The sequence below is a fragment of the Chiloscyllium punctatum genome, chromosome 38 (genome assembly GCF_047496795.1).
Source record: "Chiloscyllium punctatum isolate Juve2018m chromosome 38, sChiPun1.3, whole genome shotgun sequence".
NCBI classification, from domain to species: Eukaryota; Metazoa; Chordata; class Chondrichthyes; order Orectolobiformes; family Hemiscylliidae; genus Chiloscyllium; species Chiloscyllium punctatum.
Window position 1 is genome coordinate 52,083,738 of NC_092776.1, and position 23,897 is coordinate 52,107,634.

At 40.2% G+C, this 23,897-nt stretch overlaps 1 long non-coding RNA gene across 1 annotated transcript in view; it reads left to right on the top strand.

Annotated features, from left to right (window-relative positions):
• LOC140463622 (uncharacterized) overlaps window positions 1-22,943 on the top strand; it is a 33,517-nt gene extending 10,574 nt beyond the window's left edge. Inside the window, exons 2-3 of the long non-coding RNA XR_011954705.1 lie at window positions 8,953-9,087; window positions 22,788-22,943. This is a non-coding gene — a long non-coding RNA (uncharacterized lncRNA). The remainder of the gene's footprint in view (window positions 1-8,952; window positions 9,088-22,787) is intronic.
• The last annotated feature ends 954 nt before the right edge of the window (window positions 22,944-23,897 follow it).

Here is a 23,897-nt window from a genome sequence, read left to right on the forward strand (position 1 = left end):
CAAGATATTAACAAGAAAAGAAGTGTAGATAAAGATGAACTATTTGAATAGATTGGGGACTATAAAACTAGGAACATGGTCTGAGAATTAGGGCCAGACTATTCAGGAGAGATGTTAGGAAGCAAAGGGTGGTAGATGTTTGGAACTCTCTTCCACAAATGACAATGGATGTCAGATCAGTTGCTAATTTTAAATCTGAAATAGATATTTTTTGTTAAGCTAAGGTATCAAGGGAAATATATATTTTTGGTTAAACAAAAGTACTAAGGATTTGGACCAAAGGCATGTATATGGAGGTGGATCAAAGATCAGTCGTGATTTCGTTGAAAGGGCTTGAGGGGCTGAATGGCCCACTCCTCTTCCTATGTATCCATGGTTGAAATAGAAAGGAGGGGTTTATTGTTAGAACATCAAATGAACCAAAGAATGAAGGAGAACTGAGGGGGAAGGGGCAGGACAGCTCTGAGAGAGCATGAGGTGGTGCTGATGGAGAGAGGGATCGAAAGTGTGCAGGTGGAGGTGCATAACACTGAATGCCGATCTCAGGATGCAGCGAATGCAGCTGTCTGAGGGGTGTGGTACATCACAGAGATATCTGCATTCCTGGGTGGATTCAAAATATAAAGATTGAAAGTTCAGGTGGAATCCACATGGGGTGAATTGGAGCCGGAGGCAGTTACTGAGGAATGAGATGTGGCTGTGGAAGGGAGTTATTTTTTGGCAAATGTCTTGTCAAACACTAGGAGCAAAAAAGTAATGATGGTGACCTAGAAGAAAGATTAGAATGGCATTCCTGTCAGAGAGCGAGGAGCAGAATCTCTTTAAGATGGGCATACTTGAAAGAGATGTGGCAGAGAATTAAACACTAAAATAAAACAAAAAAAACTGCAGATGCTGGAGACAGAAAACAAACAAGAAAAAGAGCCTGCTGGAGAAACTCAGCATGTTTTACAATATCTGTGCAGAGGAAACAGAGTTAATGTTGCAAGCCCTGTGACCCTTAAGAACTTGTTCTTAAATATTACATTTAAATTGAGTAAATAAATACACTTTTCATGAAGGAAAAAGTAAATCCTGAGTATGAGCCACCATCTTATAGCAGATTAGGGGTGGAGAGGACAGTTTGTCTCCTGAAATCCAACTAAAGCTACTTGAAGTGTAGGTAACAAAGTGCACAGATCAGAATTTGTTGATGCAATGCTTCATTTAAAACAAATTTTTAAAGGTTATATTTCATAAACTTATTTTTAAAAAGCAATTAATTCATATTTAAGTGTTAAAGCTATTTTTATGTTTTTTATTTTCAGTAACAGGGAAGCATTTCCTACAGAACAATTAGGTGAGGCTTCGTTGGAGATGGACCATGTGCTTCGGAATGTCTCTGCTCAGTATTTTGCTCATCCATAAGGCAATGGATGTTCAGTAATTTGAGATTATTACTCTAAAGTAGCATTGGTCTTATATGTTTTCACGGGTCATTGCAAACATTTAAGGATTGTAACCCAATGAGTAAGAGAAATTATGGTCTACAGTTATCCAAGCAGAGAATTTATAGAACTGGCTACAACTCTACGACAGATTATGCAGCAGTCCATGCATATGCGTATGTACAGCAAAGCTTGAACTGTAAAGGAGCAAGTTTTTTTTATTCTGCACAAATCCTAATCAATAACTATCTACAATCTATATTTCTAATCAACCTGTTGAGAGAAGTTCTTACACAATTCTGGAGCAATTAGCACTTGAGCCCAGGTCTCTCAGTTCAGGGGTAGAGTCACTACCATCATGCCACATGAGCTAATGACTGCCAGACTACTCAGACCCCTTGGCATCATGGTAGCCCTCAAACCCACCAACACAGTAAAACAGCAGCTAATGAACCTGAAAGATTCTATACAAGCTATCCAAGAAAACAAGCTATACGAATGTCATTTACAAAATACCTTGCAAGAACCATAACAAACACTACATTGGACAAACAGGCAGAAAACTAGCTGCCAGGATACATGAACATTAACAAAAAGACAATGACCCACTCTCACTAGTATTTTTACATACAGATGAGGAAGGACACCATTTTGACTGGGACAACACATCCCATCCTAGGACAAGACAAACAGACATACATGAGAATTCCTGGAAGCATGGCATTCCAACCGGAACTCTATCAACAAACACATTGACTTGTATCCCATTTACCACCCCCTGAGGAAAAGACCAGGAAGTTACATCACCAGAAGAAATAACATTATCACAGGAAATGACATCGTCAACCCAAACACATAAATGGAAAGCCAGCCATACCACCAGCACATCATCCAGAGGCTCACTGCTGATGTTACCTTGTATGGTGATAAAATGTCTGAAAACAAACCTTCCAGCTCAGCAAGCAAGCCTACATCTATCTCCTTAGGGTCCTAAAACCCTGACACTAACGATAAACTGGAAGATAAATCAGAAACAAAATACTATTTTTATTTTTGCCCCTAACATTAAATACCATCTAAGACAAAACAGCCCCTTTGATAAACACCTCATTCCCTAAATCAAATATTAATTCCTTCTATAAGAGATACTACACTTGCAATATCTACCATCAGCTAGAGACAACCTGCTCTAACTCATGAGGCATTCTTCAATAATGTCTTTCAAATGCACAGCCGCTGCCACATAGAGCACAAGAGGAGAAAGCCCCTGGGAACACTACAAACTGCAAGCTTCCTCCTAAGCTGCTTATCATTCTGTCTTGAGAATATATTACCACTCCTTCATTATTTATTGAGGCAAAATCCAGGAACTCCCTAACTAGCAATAGTGCGTGAGTACTTCCATCACACAGTCTGCAAGACGACTATTAAATGGATTATCAACTCATTTTCAAGGGCAATTAGAAATAGCAATAAATTTTGGCCTTGTCACAAATCACCATATTCCACGATCAAAAGACAAAAACAGTCAAACTCCAGTTGCTTTCAAAGATATCTGGGGAGAGAAAATGGAACCTAAGGTTTCACATAATGAGTTGGTACTTCCTTCAATTGTTTAGTTTCTGATAATGAATTGGTTGTATGCTAGGATATTTTACATATCACAACACCAAGTGAGCTAAAATTATCCAGTAAATGTATTGATCTTTTCACAAAGTTACGAATCAGATGATGACAAAGTAAAAGAAAAAATATCTTTCCTGCTTTATTTCACAAGCAAGAATTGTACAAAAAAATTTACATTCATGATGCTATCTCATTAGATAGATTATGAAAATTTCACGACATTCACTGTTTCATTTTAATAAGTACAAAATGTCTGATGTTTTTATGGCAGATCCTGGTAGAAATAGGAATAGACTTTGTGCATATAATTAACATACTGACATTACAATTCTACTGCATGCGTCGATGTAAGATGTTCTGATTTTAAGCAGGTTTGCTGTTTTGTTCAGACACTGATTTAAACTGAATGCTTCCACATACAGTTTGTGTATTTATGGAAGAAATACAATTAGAATTGGGGTGATATGGTGGCTCAGTGGTTATCACTGCTGCCTCACAGCACTAGGGACCCAGGTTCAATTCCTACAAAATTCTTCAGGAAGGGCTTATGCCCGAAACGTCGATTCTCCTGCTCCTTGGATGCTGCCTGACCTGCTGCGCTTTTCCAGCAACACATTTTCAGCTCTGATCTCCAGCATCTGCAGTCCTCACTTTCTCCACTGTAGAGAATCTAATCTTGTAAATTCCCAATGCGTTACTTTGGAACTCAAGCCTTCAAAATCAAATATATCCTTGTCCAATTGCAACTTCCTTCATCTTGCATTAAAACATATTACTTGACACTTTGATCATATTTGCAGTCTTGTGATTAAAAACATTAATATTCAATCCATAATTTTCTACTGTTTCTTTCCTATTTATGCATGACCCTTAGACCAAACCTGCTTTCTCAGGTAGAAGTCTGTAGACCTCCAACAGCTTTATTTTTCAATTTATGTGGCAATAGATTTAGAATTACTATTGATTTTAACAGGATAAACTAATTATAATGACCTTTGAGCTGCCTTAGTTGTAGGGTAATGTCATACAAAAGTCCAAGAAAATTATTCCAGTTCATAAGTTATGGTATAAATCCGCTGCAAAATTTACTAGAATGTCTGTACTGGGGAAATGAGATATGACATCACAGACTATAATTTTATTTATCTTTAGTTACTGGGTTACAATCCTTTAAATTTTCAATGGTCCATGAAAACATGGAAAACCAATGCTACAATAGAGATAATGATCCCAAATTACTGAACAGCTATTGCTTTACATTAAAAAAAACTAAGCAGAAATACTCAGAAGCACATGGAGCAGCTTCATTGATACTTCAACTTATTATTCTGTAGGATATTCTTTCCTGTTACTGACAACATACTATACAAAAATCTGAAATAACTTCAACATTTAAATCCAAATTAATTAACTGATTTTTAAAACAATTCTGGAACATCCCTTTTTAAAAAATCAAATTACATTGTTTTAAATGAAGCATTGCATCAACAAAGTCTGATCTGTGCTATTTATTACCTGCACTACTAAGCAGGTTTAGTTGGATTTCAGGAGACTACCTGTCACCCCACCCCTAACTTGCTATAAGATGGTGGAAAAAGTGAGGACTGCAGATGCTGGAGATCAGAGCTGAAAAATGTGTTGCTGGAAAAGTGCAGCAGGTCAGGCAGCATCAAAGGAACAGGAGAGTTGATGTTTTGGGCATAAGCCCTTCTTCAGGAATGAGAAGGGTGTGCCAAGCAGGTTAAGATAAAAGGTAGGGAGGAGGGACTTGGGGGAGGGGCGTTGGAAATGCGATAGGTGGAAGGAGGTTAAGGTGAGGGTGATAGGCCAGAGAGGGGGTGGGGGCGGAGAGGTCAGGAAGAAGATTGCAGGTCAAGAAGGCGGTGCTGAGTTCAAGGGTTGGGACTAAGAAAAGGTGGGGGGAGGGAAAATGAGGAAGGTGGAGAAATCTGCATTCATCCCTTGTGGTTGGAGGGTTCCTAAGCAGAAGTTGAGGTGCTTTTCCTCCAGGCGTCATGTTGCCATGGTCTGGCGATGGAGGAGGCCAAGGACCTGCATGTCCTTGGCGGAGTGGGAGGGGGAGTTAAAGTGTTCAGCCACGGGGCGGTTTGGTTGGTTGGTGCTGGTGTTCCAAAGGTGTTCTCTGAAACGTTCCGCAAGTAGGCGGCCTGTCTCCCCAATGTATAGGAGGCCACATCAGGTGCAGCGGATGCAGTAAATGATGTGTGTGGAGGTGCAGGTGAATTTGTGATGGATATGGAAGGATCTCTTGGGGCCTTGGAGCGAAGTGAGGAGGGAGGTGTGGGCGCATGTTTTGCATTTCTTGTGGTTGCAGTGGAAGGTGCTGGGAGTGGAGGTTGGGTTGGTGGGGGGGGGGGTAGTGTGGACCTGACGAGGGAGTCGCGGAGGGAGTGGTCTTTCCGGAATGCTGATAGGGGAGGGGAGGGAAATGTATCCTTGGTGGTGGGGTCTGTTTGGAGGTGGCAGAAATGACGATGGTGGCGCAGACTCAAGAATTGTTTTTTTCCCTTCATGGAAAGTGCATTTATTTATCTAATTTAAATGTCATACTTCAGAAGCTATCGCCGTGAGTTACTGGTGGATGGAACCAAGCAGGATTTTCACAGTTTAAAAAGTACTCATTCATTTAGAATCAGGATACATATTTTGGACATTATAGACTTCAGTTCCTCGAGGAATAAAAGTTCTTTGAAAATGCCGTTTTATTAGGTCAATAGGCTAACTGTTCACAGGAGGCAGTAATGACAGAAAACTACGAAAAAGGAAATGATATATTTGACAGGAAATGTACACTTTTGATAAAATCTGAAATATTGTGATGGAGGGTATGTTTTCTGCTCTCGGGTATGACACAGGCAATAGCAAAAAGTTGTGTAAATATGAAAAGAATGGAAAAATCAGCATCTCGATGTTGAGGAAAATTATTTGTGACTTTGAAATTGCTGGTGGGTTGGTTGTTGGAGGAAATCCTGACAGACAGGATTGACATATATTTGGAAAGACTGAGTACAGATAGTCAACGTGGCTTTGTGCCTGGGAAATCCTGTCTTACGAGCTTCATTGAGTTTTTTGAAGAAGAAACAAAGAGGATTGATGAGGGCATAATGGTGGATATAATCTATATGGACTTCACTAAGGAGAACAACAAGGTTCCTCTGGTACACTGGTTAGCAAGGTTAGATCACATGGAATAGAGGGAGAACTAGCTATTTGGATACAGAACTGGCTCAAAGGTAGATGACAGAGAGTGGTGTTGGGGGGTTGCTTTACAGACTGGAGGTCTATGACCAGCAGTGTACCACAAGAATCAGTGCTGGGTCCACAGCTCTTTTGTCATGTATGTAAATGATTTGGATGTGAACATGTGGGGTATGATTAGAAAGTTTGCAAATGACACCAAAATTGGAGGTGTAGTGGACATCGAAGGTTATTTCAGAGTACAACAGGATATTGATCAGATGGGCCAATGGGCTGAGCAGTGGCAGATGGAGTTCAATTTAGATAAATTGAGGTGCTGCATTTTGGAAAAGCATATCAGGGCAGGACTTCCACACTTAATGATAAGGTGTTGGGGAGTGTAGCTGAGTAAAGAGACCCTGGAGTGCATGTTCAGAGTTCCTTGAAAGTGGTAGATAGAATTGTGAAAAAGTTTGATATTCTTGTCCTTATTGGTCAGTGCATTGAGTATAGGAGTGGCAGGTCATGTTGTGGCTGTACAGGATGTTGGTGAGGTCACTACATGAATACTGCAGGCAATTCTGGTCTCCCTGCTATAGGAAGTATGTTGTGAAACTTGACAGGGTTCAGAAAGGAGTTACAAGGATATTGCCAGGGTTGGAGGGTCTGAGCTACAGGGAGAGATTGGAGCATCCGGGGCTGTTTTTTGTGGAGCATTGGAAGCTGAGAGGTGATCTTATAGAGGTTTATAAAATCATGAGGAGCCTGGATAGGGTAAATAGACAAGGTCTTTTCTCTCGGGTGGGGGAGTCCAAAACTAGAGGGCATTGGTCTTAGTTGAGAGAAGAAAGGTATAAAAAGGACCTAAGGGGCAGCTTTTTCAAGCAGAGGATAATGCGTGTATGGAATGAGCTATCAGAGTCATAGAGTTCTACAGCACAGGGATAGGCTCTTCAGCCAAACCGGTCCATGCCAACCAAAATGTCCGTTCATGCTAACCTCATTTCCCTGCACTGGGCCCATATACTTCTAAACCTTTCCTATCTATGTATTTGTCCAAATGCCTTTGAAATGTTGTTAATGTACCTGCCTCAACCATTTCCGCTGTCAGCGCATTCCATATGTCTACCATACTCTGTAAAAATGTTGCCCTTCAGGTTCCCTTCTATAATTTCACCTCTAACCTTAAACTGATGCCCTCTTGTACTCGATTCTCCAACCCTGGGAAAAAGACAGAGTGCATTCATTGTAAACATGCCTCATGATTTTTATATGCTTCTTTCCCCTCAGTCTCCTTTGCTCTAAAGATAGAAGTCCTAGCTTGTCCAGCCTTTCCCTATAACTCAGATCCTTGAGTCGTGGCAACATCCTTGTAAATTTCGTCTGCACTCTTTCCAGCTTTATAACTGCACTCTTTCCACCTTTCTATAGCAAGGTGAGCAAAACTGAACACAATACTCCACATGCACCTCACCAATATCCTGTACAACTGAAATATAATTTCCAAACTTCTATACTCAATGCTCTGACTGAAAAAGGCCAGTGTCCTAAAAGCCTTCTTCACTGGCCTAACTAACTGTGACTCCACTTGCAGAGAACTGTGCACCTGAACTCCAAGGTCCCTCTGTTCCACTACACTCCTACCTTGATTTGACTTTCCAAAATACACACCTCACACTTATCTATATTAAACTCCATTTGCCATTTCTTGGCCCACTTCCCCAGCTGATCGAGGTCCTGCTGGAATTTCTGACAACCTTCCTCACTGTCCATGATACTATCTATTTTAGTGTCTTCTGCAAATTTATTAATCATGCCTTGCACAATGTCTTCCAAATCATTGATATAGTTGACAAACAATAATGGGCCCAGCACCGAACCCTGAGGCATTCCACTAGTCACAGGTCTCCAGTCTGACAAGCATCCTTCCATTATTACACTCAGCTTCCTACCATTAAGCCAATTGTGTATTCAATTTGCCAGCTCCCTCTGAATTCCATGCAATTTAATTTTCCAGAGCAGCCTACTGTGTGGAACCATATCAAGTGCCTTCTGAAATCCATATAGACTACGTCTACCACTCTGCCCTCATCAACCTTCCTGGTTATTTCATCAAAGAACTCTAACAAGTTTGTGAGGCATGATCTCCCATGCACAAAGCTATGCTGACTACTTCTAATTAAATCTTGTCTTTCCAAATGTAAGTATATCTTATCTCTCAGAATCTCTTCAAGTAACTTACCTACCACAGATATTAGGCTTACTGGTCTATAGTTCCCAAGTTTTTCTTTGCAGCCTTTCTTGAATAAGGCAAAACATTCACGACCTTCCAGTCTTTCAGGAACTTACCCATGGCAAACGATGATGCAAAAATATCAGCCAGGGTCCCTGCAATTTCCTCTCTAGTGTCTTGCCATGTTCTTGGATATATGAGGAAGTGGTGGGGGCTGGTAAATTACAACATACAAAAGATAGCTAGATGGGTATATGAATAGGAAGGCATTAGAGAGATATGGGTCAAATGCTGGCAAATGGAACTAGATTTATTTAGGATATCTGTTCGGCACGCACGAGTTGGCCACAGTGCACCCAGGAATGCACATACATCTCATGATGCATGTATGGATCTTAGCTTACTTTCATAGTGTTCTTTCACTTTGTTCTTCCTTGTATACTTCATATTGCTTTCATTGCTTTCCAGGGAGTCATGGAGGGTGGGGTCTCGGTGGAATGCTGACAGTCGAGGGGAGTGGAAGATGTCTTTCATGGTGTTATCCTGTTGGAGGCTGTGGAAATGGCAGAAGATGATCTCTTGAATGTGGAGTGTGGTAGGATGGTAAGTGGGCTCAAGGAGAAACTCTACTGTTGTCCTGACAGGCTGGGGAAGTGGGTGAACGCAGAAGTTTGGGAGATGGATCAGATATGGTTGACCACAATGGGAGGACACAGAATCATAGAGACCCGACAATATGTAAACAGGCCATTCCACCCATCAAGTCCACACTTACCCTCCCATACCTCCCAACCAGACCTACCACCCCTGTCCTATCCCTGCATTTCCCATGGATAATCCACCTCGCCTGCACATCCCTGGACACAATGGGAAATTTATTGTGGCCAATCCACATAGCCTGCACACATTTGAACTGTGGACTTTGGTCATGTCAGAGGCAAGCTGATGGAAGGTGGCACCATCAGGATAAGATGGAGAAACTGGGAAATTAGAATGGAATCCTTGCAGATATATTTATAAAAGTGCAAGGTTATTTACAATTATGTCACCTACATATCCTCAATAAGTATGTTTCCCTTTTCTTTAGCACTTTCTATTTTTATTACCATATATGAGTGTTGTGCAGTGAAATCTCTCATGCTAGCCAGCATGCTGAGAGGAATTCTGAGGAATCTTCTTTTGACCCTTCCATTACCAGAAACCTTTCAAAGACCCAGAGTGTGGGTAGAATGCTGAGTTGCATGAGCATTCATAGGACAAAGTTGATTCTGCAAGAGGCAGCACTTTCTGCAGATTTTCTCAGCACTATGAGGAGATTGGACATGTGATTTACCTTTTGTACATATGTCAACATTGAATGGCAGTGCATTCTGTTGAAAAGCTGATCCATAACATGAACTGTTCCCTGCAGAGGTGTGCTGAATCATCACTCACTCCATAGTCTGACTCACAATGTGGGTGTAAGTATGGAATGATTTGTGCAAGCCAAGCCCTAGCACAATCTGTGCACCGTGCATTTAGTTTCAGTTGTGTCCAAATCGAAGTGCAACATCTTGGCTGCGATCATCAATACAATTGTTGAATGATCCAGGTTGTCTGAAGTTACCTACAGTCAATGAGTCAGTCTCTTGTGAGAGATTAGCTATGCTTGACACTTACAAATTCTTTGAACTTTCAAATACTTAAAAAAAGCTACTCATTTCTCATATGGGTGTGACTCAACCAGGTGGGACAGTGAAAATGATACTAGAATAGACAGTTGACATGGTAAGCAAAGCAGGTTTTTAAAATTGCAAGATTATTTATAATACTATGTTTCCTGTAGCACCTCCTCCTCTCCCTCCCACTATGTCTCATGTGTAATCCTGATTCTGCAGTCTGGATGAGTGGAGGGCCCAGCCTGTAGTTTGCCTAGAAGACTTGAGAGTCAGAGAAGGGGAGTGGGATGTAGTCCCTTGGGGTGTTTGGTCCGGGACAGCACAAGCTTGCTGAGATCATCCTGTCCAGATGCAAGCTCACCTCCTTGGCTTAGACTTGTGCAGACTTCAGCAACGCAGACCAGGGAGAGTGAGGAGCCAGCACCTCCGGTGTGGCCTGTGAAGAAACTTCTAGGGTCCTTTGTTTAGCTCCTCCTTCCTGTCTACTGGAGAAGAAGGAGCATCTTCAGTGAGGTTAAGTTCCTTGTCTCCCTCTCACCTTGCCACTGGTGCTGAGCATCGATGGCTAAAGTGATGGAGTGTAGGTCTGTGCGCATATCCAGCAGACACTGCATGTGCTAGACTTGGATCTCCATAGTGATTGAGCATGATGGACATGGATGGAAGAGCAACTAGTGGCAATGCATGAACAAGCAAAGTGACAAGACAGCCCTGGAGATATCAGTGAGAAGCACAGAGTGAAGGAAGGTTAATAGTTTGTAAGGACAAGGTGGGTGAGAGCTATTGACTGGACATGACGCATGCGATAGTGAGGGTTTCAGTCCATGACCCTTGATGAGGAACCTGATCGTGGCAAAGTTGGAGTGAATGGTGACTATGTGAGTGCGAGGTGGAAAAATTAAAATGTTTCACTTAACATTGCAGAGTGCAGAAGATGTTTCATCTTATAATCGGTACTGGTGAGTGTTTCTTTTAATCGAGGACACTGCACTGATCTTGGTCACTATTTCTGCCCATGCTGACTGTGTCATGCAATGTGACTTCAAGTAGTGGTCAGCAAGAAAAAGCAGGATGCCCTCTGAACCACCTTGTCTACTTCCTCCAGGTCTCTGTCCATGAAGTGGAAGTGAGCTTACCTTTCAGAGGCATGTTTTCAGTAATGATGCTGGAAACCACACTGTGAGAGGTAATTTGTGTCTCGCAGCATTTGTGTACAGCTAAGGCACTAGTGATATGAATGATGGAAAGCTCAGGTAGTGGTAGGAACTTCCACATCTCCTGTCGCATGATTTCCAGAGCAGGGCACTGAGGAGCCCTGTTGTGTAACTAATGGAATGAAGAGTTGAACATCGCTCCAAGACATGGGCCATAACTTATACTTATCAGAGCACTTCATCAGAAAATGGAAAAGTTTGATCCAGTGAAGAGCAAAGTTGGATATAAATTTTACCACACTTCACATTCAACTGGGAAATTACAGCAGACAGTTGTATGTTTCAAATACCGAAATCATTTGTATCAAATTGTCTGCTGTGATATTATCATGATTAAATGAAATAATTTAATGATGTGTTAAAGTAGCAGTCAACAAAGTTTTAATAAAACTGTATTAAATATTCAAATAAGATTAAACATCATACCTATCGGCCTTAAATATACTTTTCACTAAAACTATAGTTGCAGCAATTAAGGTAGCTCCCCAGCTGAAGCCAAGTACAAGGAATAACATTGATCAAGTGATAAGTATAGTTAAACATGGCAATCTGATACAAATAACATTGTATATTGCTTAATATTGACACTTAAAAGAATGCTGGGCTCTTTTTGCAAAAACCAAAATGTAGAGCAACAATATAAAATGTATATGAATCTACACTTGCATGAAAATTAACATGTAAACTTTTTGAGATTTCATTCAAAAACATAACAAGACAGGAAAATTGTTATGAGAAACTAATTAAGAGAGAAACACAGCTAAACAATTCCACTATCAATAGAACGAGATTAAAATTCTTTAAAGAGAAATGCTCAAAAACAAGAAGTTATAAAAATTGAAATTTGAATTGATCTGATACAGGGCATGTAACGTAATTTCTCACAGTACAGTTCCCAATGATATTTCATCGACAAGAGGTCCATTTTCTTTTAGGGGGTAGCTTCATTTTGTTTTATCGATTAAAGTTAAATATTGCAACAGGCTGAAAATAGCAAATCAATAATGAGTTATGAGCTTACGTGAATGTAGATCAAGGGAACATCTCCTGGGGCAGGAGATGACAAGAAAAATAGATTGCTTTTCACTGCGTCATTTTTTTTAAGAGGAGGTAGGCAAAGAATGGTCATATTAAAAACAGAAACTGCTAAAATTGCTCAACAGGTTAGGCCTCCTGCAGAAATCAAAAGAGAGTGAGTTAACATTTCAGATGGATGACCTTCAATCAGAACTGTGAAAGTTTGTTGTGTCTTAAATCCGGGGACAACAGTTGTAAAGGTAAAGTTGCCAATTCCCAAAGGGCTACTCTCTCATTAGAGAGAGATGATTGGTGGTGGTTTTACCTGAGGGTCACCACGCCTTAGGTGAGGTGCATGGGTGAAAAGACAAGATTTTGCTGGAGACTTCAGCTGGTACAGGAATTGAACCCACACTCTTGGCATCACTTTGCCTCACAAACCAACCATCCAAACAACTGAGCTAACAACATGATTTTTGTTTTCTTATTTATTAACTGGTGGGACATGAACTAGCATTTATTGCCTGGCCCCAGCTACTTTTGAGAAGGTGATGGTGAGCTATCTTCTTGCACTCCTGCAGTCCATGTCCTGTAATTTGACCTTTAGAGAGGGGATGCCAGGATATTGACCCACTGATAATGAAGGAATGGTGATATATTTCCAAATCAAATTGGTGAGTAGCTTTGAGGGAAACTTGCAGTTGGTGGTGTGCAATAAAAGCAAATATGCCAATGCTGGAAATCTGAAGCAAACATAGAAAATGCTGGAGAAACTCAACAGGTCTGGAAGAATCTCTGGGGAGATAAAATGTTTCAAGTTGTGTATCACTTCTTCAGAACTGAACTTGCTCTTGAACTCAAAATTTTGACTCTGTTTCACTCTCCACAGATGCTGTCACACCTGCTGAGTTTCTCCAGCATTTTCTATGTTTACAACATTCACATATGGACTAGGCTCATTAGGTCAAATGGCCTAGCATTTCTCACCAAACTTTCTTTTGTGTTTTTCTCTCTCCCTGCTCATCATTTTGATAGTTTTGTATATCTGGTTCATTGTGGTTTAAACATATCCTCAATGGTGACAAAAAATATATATCAGGTATAATCCCCTATGTCACATTCTTGACAATAAAAAGCAGTGATGCTTTAAGTATGCAATCTGTATCAGGTCTAGATATCACTTTCTAGTTGTAGTCCATTGCAGTATACATTTTTTTGAAAGATAAGCGAATAATTTACCCTTCAGTTGTATGAAACATGAGTATTTCTGTAAAAGACATATTTTGTCAAAATATTTTATCTTGCATTCACTAGAACATTTTGCAATAATACAAATTCAAAGGGGAAGCCAACATTTATGTTGCATGAGAGGAAAATGCTGATTAATTGTTAGACTACCATGGAGAATGCACCCATTACTGCTAATTGACAATTAATAGCAAAGCATTTAAAACAGGTAGGTTGAATGGGTATCATAGCATTGCCCTGAGAACTAAGTCAGCCAATAGCTATCATCTACCTGTTGTGTTCAAATAGGCACAACTTGTGTACATATTCTTTCAATCTGAAAAGAACATGGCCCTTGTCTACTAATATATGCAGCTCCTAGAGCACAGAAATGTTCCCACACTGTGAGTCTGACTGCTAAATTGTTTATTGGTGTAACTCCTCACACATTCAGCATTATCCAAAACATCATCTAATTGCAATTCTGTCATTTTCCAATTTGATCTAACTGTACTACTATATTGCTTTAGAATATGTCAACACCATGAACGCACTTAACACCAAGGAGTTTGGTAATGCAATACTGATGTCATTAGGCATGTAGGAAATCTCTCTGATCATGTATTGTCTGAAAGCAAAGAGTTTGTCATTGTACATGGTTTCCATTTTGATGTACTTTCATCCTACATCAAATGGGAAGAGATATTTTCTGAGTTCAAACTCCTCCACTCTCAGCCACCCCATCATAAACCAGAGTCCACTGAAGAGAGTGAATCCTTGAAGGCATACCTAGCTGATCTAGTGCACATATTGCTGGAATCTGAATGACCTGTTTACTTTTCAGTGCAACATGAAATCTGCCGGCATTGCAAGGTGACAAGGTCAACATGAACATATATCTATGAACCCATCAAAAGATTTGGCATAGTTATCCTTATCAAGTGGGACCATATGAGCAAAATACACACCATTCTTACTGATAGGTTTCAAATTTTTATACATTGGATTTGCCACCCAGGACAACCAGACAGTCATACTTGAAACCAATATAAAAAAGTATTTGCTGGACGTATATAAGAGAAATGAGCTCTCCACTGATACAGAACATGCTAATGTTCATCCTAATGGCTCACTGCATCTGCATATGTGTTGGCTGACCAAGGCCATCAAGAGGGATGTTGCACTATGCTCTATCTATGATCAATTCTGTACAACATGAAATGGTCAAATGTTTATGTGAACTGCTACAACTACTTTTGAGCAAGTTCTCCACTTGCATTTGTGGAGACCATATAAGACATGTGAGTTGATAGCAATATAATGTTCATGTGCTCATTTAACATCGCTGGTCCATTCACCAAAAAGAAGCCATGAACATCCACACTGTTGCTCGATATCATGATAACCTAAACCTACCATCACTACATGAATGAGTGTTTGTTGATCTTATGACAAAAGCAGCTCATGCTGTTTGAGTTCAATTTCAATGACACAATATCTGCCCAATACAAGGTGTTCCTATGGCACCTTCACTAGGCCCAGCACTTGCAAATATCTTTAGGAGAAATGATTCTTCAATGGAATAACACCTAAGATCCTATAACTTGCATATTTGGATGAGTTGTTGATGTTTCCTTGACTTGGATCCACAACTGCATATAAGAATTTCCTTACATCTTTTAATGGGCTCTGTGCTGCACTCAAATCCATATTTGAAACACTATGATCAGATGAGCTATCTTTCCTTCGTGTCTTAGTTTAGCAATCAGTTATTAGACTCTTTACTGCTGTATATTATAAGCATACTTTTACTGGTCAATATAAAAGTTAGATTCCTACAATTCTAAGATTGACCTTGGCAAAAGCCTCATAAACAAACTTGATGCTGAACTAAGATACACTAAAGCCTTCCTACAGGATAGTAACTATCTTGATCAGAGCATTTTTGTTTGATGTCATGCAAACTCACAGAAGACCCAAAGGTGGTCAGTCCTTTTACTGAAAAGTCTATCTCAGGTTATGCTCAGAAATACAGTATCTGATTGCAATAAGAATGTTCAAGGAGGTTGCATAGAGCTATCATCTCCCCCCTGGTATTTCCTTAACTGGACAAACTTGTAAGGAGATCTCAGCTATCTGTAAGAATAATAGGGTAGTTATGGTAGGGGATTTTAACTTTCCAAACATCGACTGGGATGTTAAAGGTTTAGATGGAAAGGAATTTCTTAAGTATGTACAAGACAATTTTATGATTCAGTATGTGGATGTACCTACTAGAGAAGGTGCAACACTTGATCTACTCTTGGGAAATAAGGCATGGCAGGTGACTGAGGTGTCAATGGGGGAGCACTTTGGGGCCAACGACCATAATTCTATTTGTTTTAAAATAGTGTTGGAAAAGGATAGACCAGATCTAAAAGTTGAAGTTCTAAATTGGAGAAAGGCCAATTTTGACAGTATTAGGCAAGAACTTTGGAAAGCTGACTGGAGGCAGATGTTCGCAGGTAAAGGGATGGCTGGAAAATGGGAAGCCTTCAGAAATGAGATAACAAGAATCCAGAGAAAGTATATTCCTGTCAGGGTGAAAGGGAAGGCTGGTAGGTATAGGGAATGCTGGATGACTAAAGAAATTGAGGGTTTTGTTAAGAAAAAGAAGGAAGCATATGTCAGGTATAGACAGGATAGATCGAGTGAATCCTTAGAAGAGTATAAAGAAAGTAGGAGTATACTTAAGAGGGAAATCAGGAGGGCAAAATCGGGACATGAGGTCGCATTGGCAAATACAATTAAGGAGAATCCAAAGGGTTTTTACAAATATATTTAGAATAAAAGGGTAACTAGGGAGAGGATAGGCCCCTCAAAGATCAGCAAGGCGGCCTTTGTGTGGAGCCACAGAAAATGGGGGAGATACTAAATGAATATTTTGCAACAGTATTTACTGTGGAAAAGGAAATGGAAGATATAAACTGTAGGGAAATAGATGGTGACATCTTGCAAAATGTCCAGATTACAGAAGAGGACGTGCTGGATGCCTTGAAACAGTTTAAGGTGGATATATCCCCAGGATCTGATCAGGTGTACCCGAGAACTCTGTGGGAAGCTAGAGAAGTGATTGCTGGGCCTCTTGCTGAGATATTTGTATCATCGATAGTCACAGGTGAGGTGCTGGAAGACTGGAGGTTGGCAAACGTGGTGCCACTGTTTAAGAAGGGCGGTAAAGACAAGCCAGGGAACTATTGACCGGTGAGCCTGACGTCAGTGGTGGGCAAGTTGTTGGAGGGAGTCCTGAAGGACAGGATGTACATGAATTTGGAAAGGCAAGGACTGATTCGGGATAGTCAACATGGCTTTGTGCGTGGGAAATCATGTCTCACAAACTTGATTGCGTTTTTTGAAGAAGTAACAAAGAAAATTGATGAGGGCAGAGCAGTAGATGTGATCTCTATGGACTTCAGTAAGACTTTCGACAAGGTTCCCCATGGGAGACTGATTAGCAAGGTTAGATCTCATGGAATACAGGGAGAACTAGCCATTTGGATACAGAACTGGCTCAAAGGTAGAAGACAGAGGGTGGTGGTGGAGGGTTGTTTTTCAGACTGGAGGCCTGTGACCAGTGGAGTGCCACAAGTACCAGTGCTGGGCCGTCTACTTTTTGTCATTTACATAAATGATTTGGATGCGAGCATAAGAGGTACAGTTAGTAAGTTTGCAGGTGACGCCAAAATTGGAGATGTAGTGGACAGCGAAGAGGGTTACCTCAGATTACAACAGAATCTGGACCAGATGGGCCAATGGGCTGAGAAGTGGCAGATGGAGTTTAATTCAGATAAATGCGAGGTGCTGCATTTTGGGAAAGCAAATCTTAGCAGGACGTATACGCTTAATGGTAAGGTCCTAGGGAGTGTTGCTGAACAAAGAGACCTTGGAGTGCAGGTTCATAGCTCCTTGAAAGTGGAGTCACAGGTAGATAGGATAGTGAAGAAGGCGTTTGGTCCTTTATTGGTCAGAGTATTGAGAACAGGGGTTGGGAGGCCATGTTGTGGCTGTACAGGACATTGGTCAGGCCACTGTTGGAATATTGCATGCAATTCTGGTCTCCTACCTATCAGAAAGATGTTGTGAAACTTGAAAGGGTTCAGAAAAGATTTACAAGGATGTTGCCAGGGTTGGAGGATTTGAGCTACAGGGACAGGCTGAGCAGGCTGGGGCTGTTTTCGCTGGAACGTTGGAGGCTGAGGGCTAACCTTAAAGAGGTTTAAAAAATTATGAGGGGCATAGATAGGATAAATAGACAAAGTCTTTTCCCTGGAGTTGGGGAGTCCAGAACTGGAGGGCATAGGTTTAGGGTAAGAGGGGAAAGATATAAAGGAGACCTAAGGGGCAACTTTTTCACGCAGAGGGTGGTACGTGTATGGAATGAGCTGCCCAAGGATGTGGTGGAGGCTGGTACAATTGCAACATTTAAGAGGTATTTGGATGGGTATATGAATAGAAAGCATTTGGAGGGCTATCGGCTGGGTGCTGGCAGGTGGGACTAGATTGGGTTGGGGTATCTTGTCGGCATGGACGGGTTGAACCGAAAGGTCTGTTTCCATGCTGTACATCTCTATGACTCTATGTAAGGATAAGGAATCTGAAAAGTTTGAGAAATGGGTGAATATAGCTGTTTTACACTTCTACTATGTCACTGGCAGGATGCTGCCTTCATACCAAAATGACATACTGCCTTTTGCACAAGTGGGTAATATGTTATATCAATAGCAGTGCTGTTGTGATGCCAGGAATGTAGATCTAACATCCCAACAACTGATAAATTGTACCAAATAACATGTTCCGTTGGCTCTTCATGACAAAATTCATAGTACACTGTTGAACATTATGCTGCAGTTTAAATGTGCGTTTATCCCCTTGAATTTGTGTATTTATGAAATATCCTGATGCCTGTTTGGTGAAAAACCACACTTAATATTAAACAAATTCACTGAATGGGAAATCCACTGAATCAGGTGGAACAACCAAATTAATGCCACCCATGATGTTCTTTTCCAGTGAATCTTTTTGGATGGTAGAGTCAGATGTATCATAAAGCCGCTGTTGCACATAATCCCTTCCGTTCACTGGTGTGTGAGTGAAGTTAACATTTACCCACTGCCCTTATCAAGTGAGGTTCCATTGAGTCATAACAATAGAAAGTGAAACACCATTAACAAAACAATGATTTTATCCTCATCAAGAATAGTCATTACATTCCGTTGCGAAACGTACCTTGTCACTAAGAGTTACGTCGTTTTGTGCCTTTATTTTGCATTCGCCATTGTACAACCCACAGCTCATCAATTACCAGAGAACAATTCAGAAAGGTCAACTAAACAAATTTACAATCGTTGTGACAAGAACAGCTAAGAGAACTTGTTCTATATCATCAACTCCACATCCCCCCCACCTCCCCCCAACCCCACAAAGTGGAATAGCACTGCTCTTGTCATTGGCATCACAGAGACCCTGAAGAAATAAAAGAAAAATGTAATTTGTGAAAGAATAGAATGCAGATGCCCTACAACTATATGGTGTGATATGAGCACCTGAATGCATAATGCATTCATTTGAAATTTCTTCTCAACAAATTAATTTAGCAGAGCTGTCAACCATGAAAATAAAATGATTTGATGCCTGCATTTAGGTAGCAGTCCATTGTCTAGATCCTGGCAGCCAGCAGGCCTGCAGGTCTACCTCTCCCAATAGCTGGATTGTTGAGCCAACCTGGGGCAGGATTCACCAACTTGCCCCACCTTCGTCTAAGAACTGTAGCTCTCTTATTAATGATAATGGTCTAATAATCAATTGCTCTTGAGACATTGATTAACTCCGTGAGTGACTTCATTTAAAGCCATAAAACATATAACAAGTTATTAAACAGGTATTATAGCACGACCATTGACTCCTTGTGTGCAGCTTGCTGAGCCACAGCCAAACTAACTGGTAAGTGGAGTTAAAACCCTCTATATACACTATATAGAATTTTTAAAATGTGAGGTCTGTTAGAAGCAAGTTACACATGCAACATCTTCCTCCTTTCTAAACAAAAAAATAACTGTTTACAACTGGCATCGTTTGCTCCAGCACTATCTTGAAAAGCCAGTTATACCCCCAGAAAAGCATTAAGTGTCCAAGATAAAAGCAAATTACCACGGATGCTGGAATCTGAAACCAAAAAAGAGAAAATGCTGGAAAATCTCAGCAAGTCTGGCAGCAACTGTAAGGAGAGAAAAGAGCTAACGTTTCAAGTCTAACTGGCCCTTTGTCAAAGCTTAAAAAAGGAGAAATCGGGAGGTATTTATACTCGGCTGAGAGAAGGTGAATCATGGCTCCAGAAGCAAAGGTAGCAATAAAGAGGTGATAATGACAGTGCATAGGGAGATTATAACTTTATGTGCTGGGAACCACTGAGTTAAGGCTGTCTCCCTTGACATGACTGAGGACTGCTTCTAACCATGACAAGCTTCCTGGCTTCATGTCTGTACTAAGTATCAAAGCAAGAAAACGCAATATGAGTCTGGTATCTCTGGCTGAAGAGTCAAAACATAGGAAGGCCAAGCAATGCATGATAGTGATGCTGTGACTATTTAGATTGGCTCAAAGTGAGTGAGAACTAAGCGAACAAACAATAATGTAGAGATGCATCCTGGTTGAGTCCATGAGCTGGGTGTTTGACTCTGGGTGCAGTTTTCTTGTTGCAGCATTTCAAAGATCGTTCAGACTAAGATGCAGCACTGAAATGCAAAAGTGTCTTGCCAATGGATCAGAGATGTGCCATGAGGGGTATTAGAGGCTGGTCTGTATGAAATACATGGATATGGCTGGTGCCACACATGGAATTTATCTTGAGATGTTGGTGCCTGGTGTCCAATATAAAGATCACTAAGAGCAAGCCATGATTTTCATTTGCCAGATAACAATTCTTTTTTGTTGTGAATGGTCCTCCGAGACCTGTGTGTAGTAGTGACTTCCAGAACTTCCCTTATTCCATGTAACACACCAATGATTGTGAATGGAACATCGGAGTACTGAACGGGCATGTAACTTAGAGGGAACGTTGCTGCCAAATGCTACCTCTGGTATTCTTGTCAATTTTTCCTGATGTTGGACTTCTTTGGTGAGCTTTTACAAATATTCAAAATGTGAATATTGATAAGGCCTGTTGGACTGTGTTAACAAGGCATTCAGCAATCAATAATGAATATCAAATCATATTTTATTTTACCACTGTCTCGCAGGAATCCTCCCACATTGCTAGTGAAAAGCACAAAATATGGAACAAGATGATTTGTCTTGACAGTGAGATGGGCCTCGTGGCGCTTGTTTCCCAATCCTGCCACACATCTCACCATAGGCTGCATTGGTCTGACCCCTCAAAGACCTCATAAGTCTTGATAACATAGAATTGTTTATTGATACCTCTCAATCTGTATGGTGACTTTTTTTGAGAGGTGCTGTTGATATGTTCCTTTTCTGTCATTGCTGTCCCAGAACTTACTTCTCATTTTACTCTGGATCAATGACTGACTGTTTTGAGTAGTTAAGATATTTTTGGCATGTACTGTGTAGTAACATGAGAACTTCTAGCTCATTTAGAAGCTTTAGGTTTTATAACCTGAGTTCATCTAATTCTATCAAAGCTTGAGATTTTTTTGTGGGCCGAATTTATTTTCTTCTTCATGACATGGCCATGCTATGGTTTAACTTCCTCAACTTTGTTTTCTTACTCCTCTTTCACTGGTTGCTTCAATGGTTGTTTGGCTTCCTCGATGTTTTATTAGTGGTTTTTCATTCGGTCATTTATTTCTGGAAGGACCATTATAAGAGTGGTTGTAGCTCCTTATTGTGTGTGCTGTTCATCTCCACCTCTTTTTGCAGATCTGACAATTTCCCAACATTGCTTTTGGCACAAGCCAATATTTCTGCAGCTGCTCCTGCTGAGCCTGATATATTTTATATGTGAATTGCTCCAAATGTTCTTATAAACTGCCAGTCTTTTCAGTGAATTGCTGATTTAGAGCTTGTACCTTATCCTGCTTTCTTTTTTGCTTTTTAAACTCTTCATTTTTGTGAGCTAAGCAGATGCATCCCCTAAAGATTGTACCACCTTCGAGACAGACAATATTCTCAACTTTGTTTTTATCCGAACTATTCGTTCAGCCTTTTCCTTTCAAAATGTCAATTTTTCTTTACAAAGGAAAGCTGAGATTTTAGCTCCAGTCATTCAGAAGAAATTGAAGTATTCCATTCATCTTTCATATTCAGTTCTGAAATATATTCTTAAATAGTCTGCTGCAATTTTTGTTGCATCTCTGATGTTTGTCTGCTTCCATGGATTGTGACTAATGGATTCAGTTCTTATTTTTAATCCATGGATATCTGTGTTGTATTACTAATTCATCTTATGTTTACTTGTTAATAGACTTGTATTTTATTAACTTAAGAACTTCAGGTTAAATCGGCTGCTGTTAAGAACAAATTCATTTGGATTTTGGGACAGAATTATCCACACGAAAAGTTACCTGTGTCTAAATTAACTTTGTTATCATTAACTGATGATAAATATAGAAGAGGAGTCAGTTCATCCCTCATCACATAGGACCTTAACAAGCCCAAGATCCAGGCATGACACTGTCTAATCATGAATAACTTATTCAGGATTGATTAACCCTGTGGATTTGTTTATTTAAAACTATATATATATATATATATTTAAGTTATAATGTATACCACAGCAGAGCAACAGACTTCTGTGTATTCAGCATGCAGACCCTCAGCCAAACTAAATGATAAGTGGAGGTACAGTCATGTATATACAGAGAACAAATATTTGGAATTCTTAAAGGTGAAGTATCTGAAAGGTGAGGTACTCCTACAAACATGGACAGCTGCTTTTCTTATTTTCAGACGTTTTCAAATAGTTGCTGAAAGATTGACTCATTTTTAAACAACCTCTCAGTTACTTACCATTTATTACTCCTGGTCACTACCCAGAAGAGTGCGTTCTTAGTTAAACAGTGAAACCTGTCTCCATGCTATTAAGAGGGATCCAAATTGTCTTAGATAGCAGTGGAGTATGGCTCCTGAGCCAGAGCTTGTCTGACTGCTTTTCTCATTTTCATTTATTTGTTCTTTTTTGCATATTTCCCAGCTTACCTTCCGGAGGGAGCTCGGTCATGGAGGTGGCATCGCAGAAGTGGTTGGGAGCCCATAGCAGCACCAGAATGGACTCTGGCAGCCTGTGGCAATACGAGATGGTGGTGAGATGGCTGCATGGTGGGGCGGAGATTGAGAGATCATATCCAGTATTGAGGGAGAGATCAAACCCAGCATGGGGTGGGGGGGGGGGGGGGGGGGGGGGGTAGATACAGCCCTCATAAGTAAAGCCCAACATGGAGCGAATGCAAGCCCGTGGTGAAAGTAGCTCTAAAATTTGTAATTGTAACTTAATTTCTTATTTACTACTTCATGCTGACAAGAACTGTATTGTTGAACTTTTAATTTATTTGTTTATTTTCATACACTTCACATAAGATTTTGTACTTAGGTTCCTGTACCGAAGATGGTGTCACGAATGGTGACATTGTAAACGTTCGACTGTACTCCTCTATCCCTGTACGTGTTTATATGTGGCAATAAAACCCAATTCTAATTCTAATTTTAAAAATTCTAATCCAGGTCAAAATCTCAAAGGGTGATTATTTCAAACAAAACCCACTCCGCACCTTGAGACAGAGAGAGTTTCAGGACCTGGAAATATCATGGCTTCTGTCTCCTCTCCTGAAGCAAATTGTAGCCCTCTATGTTTGAAGGTATTTTTCTAATCCTGACATTTTCCCATTTAGCTCAGGACACAGCATTCTTTCATTACTGTTTGATCTAATTAGTTTTAACCAATGAATAAGAAATAGATTTAGTTTCCTTTGTTGACTTTCAAGTTGGAATACCTAAGTGCATCTTTCCTTGAATCTTTTCCACTGTTTTAAACATCTGCAAAAGTATTCATTGATGTCAAAAATATAAGTTATGAAAGCCCAAACTGCAGTTGGTATATATATTCATTTGTTCCAGTGCACTCTACAATTTACTTGTATAATATACAAAGTATTACATATATTTCCCTTTAATTATTTTTGCAGGATTTTTGTCACTTTGAGTTTAAATTTAACACATTTATAGATGAAATGAATATCTTTTTCCTGTTAAAATTACCCTTTATATTTACAGATCTTCAGCAAGATGGATACAGCTATCTTGCAAA